The sequence below is a fragment of the Lonchura striata genome, chromosome 31, assembly GCF_046129695.1.
Source record: "Lonchura striata isolate bLonStr1 chromosome 31, bLonStr1.mat, whole genome shotgun sequence".
In the NCBI taxonomy this organism is placed as follows: domain Eukaryota; kingdom Metazoa; phylum Chordata; class Aves; order Passeriformes; family Estrildidae; genus Lonchura; species Lonchura striata.
Genome location: NC_134633.1, coordinates 3,980,404 through 3,990,833, shown reverse-complemented (window position 1 = coordinate 3,990,833; position 10,430 = coordinate 3,980,404). Strand labels below are relative to the sequence as shown.

The 10,430-nt window shown below is 50.3% G+C and overlaps 1 pseudogene; it reads left to right on the top strand.

The window, feature by feature from the left end:
• The first annotated feature begins 9,141 nt into the window (after positions 1-9,141).
• On the top strand, positions 9,142-10,073 carry LOC144247690 (olfactory receptor 14J1-like; annotated as a pseudogene).
• The last annotated feature ends 357 nt before the right edge of the window (positions 10,074-10,430 follow it).

Below are 10,430 nucleotides of genomic sequence, written 5' to 3'. Positions count from 1 at the left end.
TCCCCCCACTCCTCCAGGCTCAACCCTTCCCCGCTGGGGAGATGCCAAAGCATCCCCAGGGAGCATTTCCCTGCCCTCAGGGGAATTTCTCACAGGTGCCTTGCACTGACTCTCTGTGTCTGTGTGCACACAGGAGTGCCTGTGCTGGGGAAATGTGGCAGAAATGCTGCTCCCTGAGGGGTCTGAGTGCCTTGGATAGCTGAGCCGGTCAGGCCCGTAAGTAAGGTCAAGTCAAGAGGTCTAAGTTAAGTGAAATGCTTCTAAGAGTTGTTATTTTGCTAAGTTGTTATGTTTTATATAAGTTATAAGCTGAGTTAAATATTTTTAAATGTTATTCCTCTGTTAGATTGCTAGGTTGTAGGTTATAAGTTAGGTTAAATACTGCTAAGCTCTTCTCTTTTGCTAAATTGTGACTGTGAAACTATCATTTAAAGTTAAGGTGTAAGTTAAATCCTGTTAAGTTTGAACTCTGTTAAGCTTTTAGGCCATATTCCTTTTATCCTTGCTTTCACTGCCCTTTTGTCACACACAGACACATACAGAGACAGTTCTCAGTACATTTCTGGTTTGATTGCCTGGATTTGGTTTGGTTTTGTTGTTGCTTTGCTTCCTTGGTGTTCCTGAAGTGTCCTGTCAGGAGCAGAGTGACTCTTGCCAAGGAACTTTGTGCTGCTGTCACTTAATATTAAATCTGGTTTTTGCTGGGGATTTTTTCAGCGCTCTCAAGCCCTCGTTGGTCACAGAGTGAAGGAGCCCTGGCCCAGGCTCTGGCCCTGAGGGACACGGGGACAATGCCGGGGGGTCCCTGTCCCCCTGTCCCACCCCCACAGCCCCGGTCCTCGTCCCCGTGTCGGGCTCTGGGGTCGATCTCGTGGAACATCCTCTGGGGGAGGCTGCAGCGCCGGGGGCGGGGGGACCCGGGGGGACAGGGGACCCCGCTGTGCACGAGCAGCGTTGGACTTCTCTGGGGGAACTGGGGGGGGGAATGGGGCAGAGAGACCTCCCCAGTGACCTCACACAGCCCCTGTGATGTCACACAGCCCCAGTGATGTCACACAGCCCCTGTGACATCACACATCCCCTGTGATATCAAACTGTTGCACTAGGACACAAAATAACTCGCGCACTCATATTAAGATTAAAAGAGTAAAAGGACGTAACTTTTTTTTTTTATTTATATAATATATGAAATTTACAAAGTGGCACTGGATTGGAGGACGAAATTGCTACTTCTCTAACTTATTCTCTCTTATAAAAAAAATGCACAACAATTATTATTTACATGAACAGTGCATGACAACTCTAGAAGAAATACGTAAATCTTCAGAGGCAACGAAAACTTAAAAGAAGTTTAAAGCATTTAAAACAGCAGGGTGATATTACACAGCCTTCCTGTGATGTCACATGAGCATTTCTGTGATGTCACACAACTTCCTGCGATGTCACACAGATCCCTGCAATGTCGCATGAACATCTCTGTGACATCACACGGACATCTCTGTGATATCACACAAATCTCTGTGATGTCGCACCAACATCTCTCTGATGTCACACTGCCTCCTGTGATGTCACACAGCCTCTGAGATGTCTCACAGCCCCTGTGATGTCCCACAGGCATTTATATGATATCACACAACCTCCTGTGATGTCACCCAGGCATCTCTGTGATGTCATAATGACCCTGTGATGCCACACAGCTCTCTGTGATGTTGCACAGTCATTTCTGTGATGTCATTCTCTCTCTGTGATTTCACACACCCCTCTGTGATGTCAAACATACATCTCTGTGATTTCACACATCCCCTGTGATATCACACTGCTTCCTGTGATGTCACACAGCCCCTGTGATGTCATAGAGCCAACTCTATGATGCCACCCTTTGATGCCATACAGCAGTGCTGTGATGTCACAGAAGACTCCATGATGTCACTGTCACCCTGGAATATCACAGTCTGTTCTGTGATGTCACAGCCTGCTCTATGATGTTACACAGCCACCTGGTGATGTCACAACCCTGTCTCCCATGCCACAGAGCCACCCTCGATGATGGCAGAGCCTGGTCTATTGAATCACACCATATTCTGTGACATCACAGCCAGCTCTCTCATGTCACAATTGCCTCAGTGTCCTGGGTTGTAAGATAAGCTTGTATTCTATTTGCCATCTGTTGAAAGTTGGGCAAGTTTGTTATCTTTTCCAAGAACCGGTTTTGCTCCTAAGAGGTAATGGTTTGCTAATGGGCCATTGACTGATTCAATGCAGGGCTGGTAAATGCAACACCATCCCATTGTGAGGGGTCCCACCCAGAGGGGGAAGCCAAGCACTCTATTATTGTATAAAGGGGTGAAGAGAGCTTGACAGAGGAATGGTTGTACAACAGGGGACATGATACTGTAAAATTAATCCAAATAGGGAGGGCTACGTGACTGCTGCAAAGTTCGCATGGCCCTGAAGAGTAGATGGTGTGCAGAAAGCAGGATATTGAAACTGCTTGGTATGTAGAAATAGATAGAGAAGAACAAAGAAGTACTAAGCTGTTCTAACTGCAAGGCCAGCTGGACAGGCAAGTATCATTCACAAAGATACTTTTAAGATAATAGTACAAGTCACATAGCAACCAATCATGAGCTTGGCTTTTGCAATATGTATGAGCTAATTAACAAACATATATAAACTGTGTAATCGGTCACAATAAACTGAGACTTGATGATCATGATATCATGAGTCTTGTCTCCCGCGGCACCCTCCAACAAAGGGGTAGCTTTTTGGGGAGACGAGGCAGCTCTCTCTGCGGGACTCCCAAAGAAGCAGCTCGCGCTCTCTCTTTGCGGGATTCCCAGAGAAGCAGCTCCCTCTCTCTCTTCACGGGATCTCGCAGCGAAGCAGCCGGAGCATGGTGAGGTGGCGGCAGCGGAGCTCGGAGGCAACCCCGGCACAGAGGAAGACCGGCCCCACTGCCACCAGATCTTCAGAGGAAAACTATACCCTTCTAAAGATCACCACTGCAGCTGCAGTTCATCAGCCACTGCAAGGGGATCAATCGTCCCAGCAGGACTGCCACTGGCACCCCGAATCCTCAGGTTGTGGACTTTTTTCACTGGTTTTGTTTGTATCGATTGCATTTGCCTTTTTAAATTGTTGTCTAGTTTTTCTCCTAGTAAAGAATTGTTACTCCTATTCCCATATTTTTGCCTGAGAGCCTTTTAATTTAAAACTCCTAGAAATTTGGAGGGAGGGGGTTTACCTTCTCCATTGCACAGGCGGCTTTAGCCCTCCTTCACAGACTCCTCTCTTGTCGAACCAAGACACTCAGTGATGTCACAAAACCCTCAAGAACTCAGTTACATTGAAACACTGAAGTTTCTTGTACTTTGAAAATATCCGTGTCATGGAAACAACTGAGACAGTGTCCCCAGGTTCCAGTCAGAGAAGAACACTGGGGGCAGTGATGACAGCTGGGCACAAGCAAGGGAAAGGTGTCTCTGGTGCTGAGCAAACCTGGATGTGTTTCAGGAGTGCAAAGGGCCCAGGCCTGAGCCCCAGCCCCTGGCAAGGCAGATCCTGTCCCTCCCTCATTGCTCAGGGCTCTTCCCGGGATGGGCACTGGCATGTGGGGATGTGCCATGCCAAGGGCAGGACCATGGAGCGGCCCCTGCCAGGCTGCTGAGCAGGGACAAGGAGGCACTGAGGCCCCAGGGCTGCAAGGGTCACTTGTCCCCTCGTGGCTCAGGCCCAGGGCCAGCAGCCATGGCCAAAGGGCTGCACAGGTTGGCTCTGTCAGGGCCTTGCAGCTGCTGCACATCCCTGAGCCCTCTGCAGCCCAGACTGTCCCACGGTGTCCCTGCCCTGCGCCTCTGTCCCTGCAGGCTGTTGTCATCCCCCTTTACATGAGTCTTTTCTTTCTCTGGCTGTTCTCTTCCATGTCAAAGGATCCACCACCTCTGGAATCACCCTTCAGTCCCTCCCAGGGCTCTCCTCAGCTGTCCTCAGCCTCCACCCCACTGAGCACAGAGCTCCTGTGTCCTTCTAGAGTGGTCAAGTGCATGGAGCCAAGAGAACCCGGACAAGAGGGACAGTTCTTTTCTACAGGAAGGAAACCACAGAGCCCCAGGGTTTTGAAAGCACATGAGAAGCAGTCACCAGAGGCCAAGGCAGGCCAGACCTGTCTGTCCTTGCAGCTTTTGTCTGAAAGCAGCCTTTGGATATATGGGGAGCTGTTGCAGAATTTCTGAGAGAAAGAGGGCATGATTTATGTCTGGATTAAGAAGTGAGCTACCCCTCAGACTAGGCCCCTGATAAGTGGCCTTGGTGGGGCCTAGGAGCCTTTGATGCAGTAGGAATTTAGTTGTGGCGCAGTTTAGAAATTATGTTAAGGTAACTACAACGTAATGAGCTATCTGAGTGTGAATTAGGGTAGAGTTGCAGTGTGAAAAGCCTGACCACCTTAAGGCAAAGGTAAACAATGTTAGCTTGCCAATGAGAGTGCCTTTGTAAACTGTAAACTGTATGGAAGTGTATATAAATCACCATCTTTTCACTAATAAAGGGAGAACGTAGCTTTAACCATATTGGTTCGACCAATGTTCGTCCTGTCCAGCTTTCCTGTCTTATGAGGACCCTGGCTTTGGGGAGTTTTGGGGGTGGAATTCCATTTCAGCCGTGGCTCCTGGAGTGGAATGACAGTTCTCCACAGGAAGGGAAGGGTGCAGTCCCAGTGTTTCAAAGGTTGATTAGAGGCAGCCCCAAGCAGGCCAGGGCCAGCCAGGCCTGTTGTCAGGTCCAAGGAAGGAATCCTTAGACAGACAGAATTTGGGAGGCCAAACCCCACTATTTTCTATGGGCATCTGGACGAGAAGGACAGTTCTGTTCCACAGTTCTGGAGTCTCTGTAAATGTTCAAACATTCCTTTGATCATCTCATGTGTCCCTTTCAACTCAGAATGTTCTGTGATTCTGGGATTACAATTCCTGTTCTGCTTCTCTCATCCTTCTGTTGTCTATAATCAAAAGAGGAAAAAAAAAACAACCTTGCAACAGTGTTAGAACAGTAAATAAAAACCAGACCTTTATTGGAAGCTTCCAGGCGTCCCAGTGGGGATGGGGCACACCCAGCCCCCAATTTCAATAAGGTAACAAGGTTCATTAATTAGAATATTTAACAGGAACATCCAATAGGAGATTCAGTTTCCCAACTTACTCATCCTGGGCTCTACCCATTGAAGTAGGTCCAAAGGCTTCTTTGCCCCACTTTTTGTTATGACTGCTCACATTCAAAAACTAAAATGTTCTTCTTGTGGGTCCTCTTAATAATAATAGTATGCAGTATTTCAGGAATGTATTTAGACAGTCAGCTTATTGTTCTAAAATCTAAGAGATAGGTAGGAAATATATTAGAATCAATTAAGGATTACAGGTTTATAAGTACATAATAGTATTTTAGTAGAATGAATTAAGACATTAATAGAGAAAAGTATGGATTACAGTTTTATAACTATATAACAGTAATTTACAGAACTACAAATATATTACAAATATATAAAAAGCAAAAAAATTTTTGTCACCACCCAAAATTTCCCATCCTCCTCCAAGCAGGAAATTGAAAACACTTCCAGCAAAGCTCCTGACCTTTACAGCAATCCCAGGCTTCCCTTCTTTGGGAAGTGCCCTCCGGAGCTGTGCCCAGGCTGGTCTGAGCTGGGAGCAGCCCTGCCCCAGCCAGCCCCTCTCAGCAGCAGCACCTGCCCTGCTCAGGGTGGCTCCTTCCCCCCACAGCTCCTGGCCAGCGCTGGGAGCAGCTCCAGGGCTGGCTGAGAGCTGTCCCTGGCAGGCAGCAGAGTCCCTGGCCCAGCACAGCGCCCTGGGCTGCAGGACCCTGCTCTGCAGGACAGCCCTGGGCACCCCTGGCTGCTCTGCACAGGAGATGAGCAGAGAATGCACTCACAGGGTCTGTGGGCATTGGGATGTTCCAGCTTTAGGAGATCTCTCCAGGAGCTGCAGCTGCATTGTGTCCTGCAGCCAGAGGTTCCTGTGCCAAGGGCTGGCAGTGATTCTGCCCCAGGCACTTCTCAGCCCCTTCCCAGCCCTGACTAATTGAAGCTCTCTGTGCCTCTGTGCTGTGCCCGCACTGGCTGCAGGCAGTGCCCCAGCCCTGCTGGGCTGGGAGAAGAGCTGCTCAGCAAGAGAAATGTGCTTTTGAAGCAGATAATTGGGGCCATGATTGCACAAACCTCTCTCAGAGTCTGTAGCAAAAGGGTAACACCAAGTACCTTAAAGAACTGAAGTACCTTGAAGCATTAATGAGCTCCACTGAGTGTTGTTCCTGACAAAGCCTCTCCAGGGACTAATTACAGCAGATAATTGGAGGCCATGATTGCACAAAGCTCTCAGAGACTCCAAGGCAAAAGCAAAAGCCAAAGTCCTTTCAAAAACCTGCAGTCCCTGGGAGCATGAAGGAGCCCCCAGGGCCATTCCTGACCAAGGCTCCCCAGGGACTCCTTCCAGCAGATCCTTGAGGCCACTGGGATGTGCGCCAGGGGGGATGCTGAGGGCAGGACCAGGGGCTGACAGTGCCCAGCCTGGCTGGGGCTGTGCCAGGAGGCCCCAGGGCCTCAGAACAAGGTGTCTCCTCACAGCCCTTGGTGGCACAGACCCTGCTGTGCCCCAGGGCACCAAGACTTGGCTTCTCTGTGTCCCCACCTGGCATCAGTGCCTCCAGTTCTCTGCTCTGCCTGGGGCCTGGGGCCACTTTCTCAGTCGTGTCCCTCAGTGGGACCCATTAAAAGTCAGAGAAACTTTGGAGTTGGATTCTGACTTGGAGTTCTGGAGAGGTTTCTGCAGCTCCCTCTCAGGGCCTGATGTTCAGGGCCTGAGCACAAAGCCCTGAGGGTCATTAAAGTCTTTGTGCTGTGTCCATGCTGCTGAGCTGGGCTGGGCTCCTGGCACAGAGGGTGATCCTGGTAACCAAGCAGAGCTTCAAAAGCACATTGCTCTTGCTGAGCAGCTCTTCTCCCAGCCCAGCAGGGCTGGGGCACTGGCAGCAGCCAGCCCAGGCACAGCACAGAGGCACAGAGAGCTTCAATTAGTCAGGGCTGGGAAGGGGCTGAGAAGTGCCTGGGGCAGAATCACTGCCAGCCCTTGGCACAGGAACCTCTGGCTGCAGGACACAATGCAGCTGCAGCTCCTGGAGAGATCTCCTAAAGCTGGAACATGCCAATGCCCACAGACCCTGTGAGTGCATTCTCTGCTCATCTCCTGTGCAGAGCAGCCAGGGGTGCCCAGGGCTGTCCTGCAGAGCAGGGTCCTGCAGCCCAGGGCGCTGTGCTGGGCCAGGGACTCTGCTGCCTGCCAGGGACAGCTCTCAGCCGGCCCTGGAGCTGCTCCCAGCGCTGGCCAGGAGCTGTGGGGGGAAGGAGCCACCCTGAGCAGGGCAGGTGCTGCTGCTGAGAGGGGCTGGCTGGGGCAGGGCTGCTCCCAGCTCAGACCAGCCTGGGCACAGCTCCGGAGGGCACTTCCCAAAGAAGGGAAGCCTGGGATTGCTGTAAAGGTCAGGAGCTTTGCTGGAAGTGTTTTCAATTTCCTGCTTGGAGCACGGGGTGAAAGATGTGATTGCTGAGAAAAAGATTTTTGCTTTTCATATATTTTTCAGCTGACCATAGCTCTATAAATTACTATTATATAGTTTTAAAATAATTATCCTTACTTAACTATGAAACCCTAATTGACTCTATTAAAATACTATTATATACTTATATAACTGTAATCTTTTACTCTAGTACATTTCCTTACCTTTATCTTTGATTTTAGAACAATAAACTGTCTAAATACATTCCTGAAATACTGTATAGTCTTATTATCAGGAAGAGGACATACAAGGTGAACATTTTGGTTTTTGACCAGAATGTGACCAGTCCTAAAAAAAACATGCAAAAAGCCTTTGTGCATACGCCAAGGGGCTGACCCAAGTTTATGTAACTGGTGCAGCTGAATCTCATATTGGATTTTCCTGTTAAATAATCTATTTAATTAACCTTAATTAATTGTTGAAATCAGAGGTTGGTGTGCCCCATGCCCACTGGGACACCAGGAAGCTTCCAATAAAGGTCTCGTTTTTGCTTTACTGTTCTAACACTGTTGCAAGGATTCTTTTTTCTCTTTTGATTATAGACAACAGGGGGATGAGAGAAGCAGAACAGGAATTGTAATCCCAGAATGACAGAACATTCTGAGTTGAAAGGGACACACGGGATCATCAAAGGAATGTTTGAACATTTACAGAGACTCCAGAACTGTGACTTTGGGTGGTCAGTGTCTCTGCTGGGAGCCTCTCAAAGGGCCTTCAGCCACTCCTCAGCCCTGGGCAGCAGCAGCATCACCTCTGCAGGGCCCAGCAGGGCTCTCCTGAGCTGCCCTTGCCCAGCTGCACACAGAGCCTGCCCCAGCCAGGGCCCTGCACACAGGCAGGTTTCTGTAGGGCCGGGCCGAGGGCACACAGGGTGGGATGGCCTCTGTGAGCGCTGGCAGGGACAAGGCACCTCTCAGGAGGGGATGTCCAGGCCCAGGGAGATGCTCAGGGAAGCAGAGGGGGCTGAGCACAGCAGTGCTGGGGGAACAAGCCCATTCAGCCCCTCACCTTCCCTCGGCCACAGGGAATCCTTTTCCCCTCACAGCTCTCAGTGGCAAACTCTGAGTGCAGCAGGAATGCTGGGGATTTCTGACCTCAGAGAGCCAGGAATGATGTGTGAGTAAGAAAACAATTCCTAAAACCAACTCCTGCAATCTGTTTCCTTTAGAAATGTGAGTGCAGATGGTACCAAGCCTTTCTGCATTGGGAGTGATTCCCCTGACAACTCCTGAATATCCAGACTTGTTCCTCTGCAACATGGCCACAAACCCAGGGCAGCAGGGCAGGGATGGCTCCTCGAGAGCCGCCACACACAGCCCTGGCTGCTCCTGGCACACTCAGCCAGCACAACTGGAGCTCAGGCAGGGACCTGGGTGAAGGTTTTCCCAGAGCAGGAACAAAGGTGGGTGAGTCGCAGCAGGACAGTCTGCAGGGAATGGCCAAGGTTTGGCTCCAAGCAGCCTCCCCTGACTTGTCCCTGTCCTTTCTCCATGAACAGGTGCCCATGTGCAGCCACAGCAAATGTCCAACAGCAGCTCCATCAGCCCCTTCCTCCTGCTGGCACTGGCAGACACGCGGCAGCTGCAGCTCCTCCACTTCTGCCTCTTCCTGGGCATCTCCCTGGCTGCCCTCCTGGGCCCCGGCCTCATCATCAGCGCCGTAGCCTGCGGCCACCACCTGCACACGCCCATGTTCTTCTTCCTGCTCAACCTGGCCCTCAGCCACCTGGGCTCCATCTGCACCACTGTCCCCAAAGCCCTGCACAATTCCCTCTGGGACACCAGGAACATCTCCTACACGGGATGTGCTGCTCAGCTTTTTTCTTTCTGTTCTTCCTTGGATCAGAGTTTTCCCTCCTGACCATCATGTGCTATGACCGCTACGTGTCCATCTGCAAACCCCTGCACTACGGGACCCTCCTGGGCAGCAGAGCTTGTGCCCACATGGCAGCAGCTGCCTGGGCCAGTGCCTTTCTCAATGCTCTGATGCACACAGCCAATACATTTTCCCTGCCCCTGTGCCATGGCAATGCCCTGGGCCAGTTCTTCTGTGAAATCCCAGAGATCCTCAAGCTCTCCTGCTCCAAATCTTATCTCAGGGAACTTGGGCTCATTGCAGTTGGTGCCTGTTTAGGATTTGGATGTTTTGTGTTCATTGTTTTCTCCTATGTGCAGATCTTCAGGGCTGTGCTGAGGATCCCCTCTGAGCAGGGATGGCACAAAGCCTTTTCCACCTGCCTCCCTCACCTGGCCGTGGTCTCTCTGTTGGTCAGCACTGCCACATTTGCCTACCTGAAGCCCCCCTCCATCTTCTCCCCATCCCTGGATCTGTCAGTGTCAGTTCTGCACTCGGTGGTTCCTCCAGCCCTGAACCCCCTCATCTACAACCTGAGGAACCAGGAGCTCAAGGCTGCAGTGAGGAGACTGATGACTGGATGGTTTCAGAAACATTAAACTGCTGGCCAATTTCTGCAAATCACTTGTAATAAAAGTAATTTTTGATACTTCTTGTTTGTTTCATTTCAGAGGGTTTTTTTCGTTGTTTTAGTTTTTTCAGCTTGTCCACACAGATATGTCATTGTTTGTGCCATAGAGGTGCCATCACAGAGAGCAGTGTGGCATGACAGAAAGCTGTGTGACATCACCGAGATGTCAGTGTGACATCAAAGGAGGTTGTGTGACATCACAAAGATGTCCGTATGACATCACAGAGACCTGTGTGACATCACAGAGATGTCTCTGTGACATTACAGGAGGTTGTGTGACATCACGAAGATGTCAGTGTGACATCACAGAGATGTCAATGTGAAG